The 996-nt window shown below is 47.0% G+C and overlaps 1 protein-coding gene across 1 annotated transcript in view; it reads left to right on the forward strand.

The window, feature by feature from the left end:
- LOC118415594 (probable ATP-dependent RNA helicase DDX60) overlaps positions 1-996 on the forward strand; it is a 58211-nt gene that overhangs the window by 14555 nt on the left and 42660 nt on the right. The window lies entirely within an intron of this gene.

The following is a 996-nucleotide window of genomic DNA, read 5'->3' on the forward strand; positions in this document are numbered from 1 at the left end:
CCACAGAATTGTCCTCTGTTTCGTATGCTACTATTGACAACGCCATTCAGCACATAAAAACCCTCGGCCCTGGCTGTTTCCTGGCCAAAACCGATATCGAGTCAGCTTTCCGTCTAATCCCTGTCCATCCCAACGACCATCATCTTCTTGGCTTTTACTGGAACGGAAACTTCTACTTCGACAGGTGTTTGCCAATGGGATGTTCCACGTCATGCGCTATCTTTGAATCCTTTAGTTCAACCTTAGAATGGATTGCCCGTAACAAACTCAATATCCAGTTTCCCACACATATTCTTGACGATTTCCTTTTCGCCAACAAAACCTTCCAAAAGTGTCACCATGATCTTATAGCTTTCAAGGTCATGTGCCTTGATGTGGGGGTTCCCCTTTCAGAGGAGAAAACATTCCCACCTGACACCGTCATGTCATTTTTGGGAATAGAACTAGACACGATAGCGATGGAGGCCAGACTCCCCTTAGACAAATTACAAAAATGCCGCGAACAGGTACATTCCTTTTTGACACGCCGCAGTGCAAGCCTGAAACAAATTCAATCCCTCATTGGTCTCTTAAACCATGTCTGCCAAGTTGTACGTCCGGGGCGCGCCTTCTTGCGCCGCCTTATTGACCTCACAAAATCACGACATCAAAACGACAGTCTCATTCCTCTTACCTTACAAGTCCACCAAGATCTCCAAATGTGGCTCAACTTCTTGACCGATTTCAACGGTCGGTCCTTTTTCTTAGATGAGGCTTTCGCATCAAATTCGACTTTACATCTCTTCACCGACGCTGCTGCGTCTCTTGGCTACGGTGGGGTCTGTGGGAAAGCATGGTTCTACGGAGCATGGCCTCCCTCCTTACGCTCGCGTAACATCACCATTCTAGAATTCTACCCTATCGTAGTTGCCCTACATCTCTGGCGTCAACAATGGTCCAACAGAAGTATTCTCTTACACACTGATAACGCAGCCCTGGTCCATATAATCAACCGTC

Source organism: Branchiostoma floridae, chromosome 5, assembly GCF_000003815.2.
Source record: "Branchiostoma floridae strain S238N-H82 chromosome 5, Bfl_VNyyK, whole genome shotgun sequence".
Classification (NCBI taxonomy): domain Eukaryota; kingdom Metazoa; phylum Chordata; class Leptocardii; order Amphioxiformes; family Branchiostomatidae; genus Branchiostoma; species Branchiostoma floridae.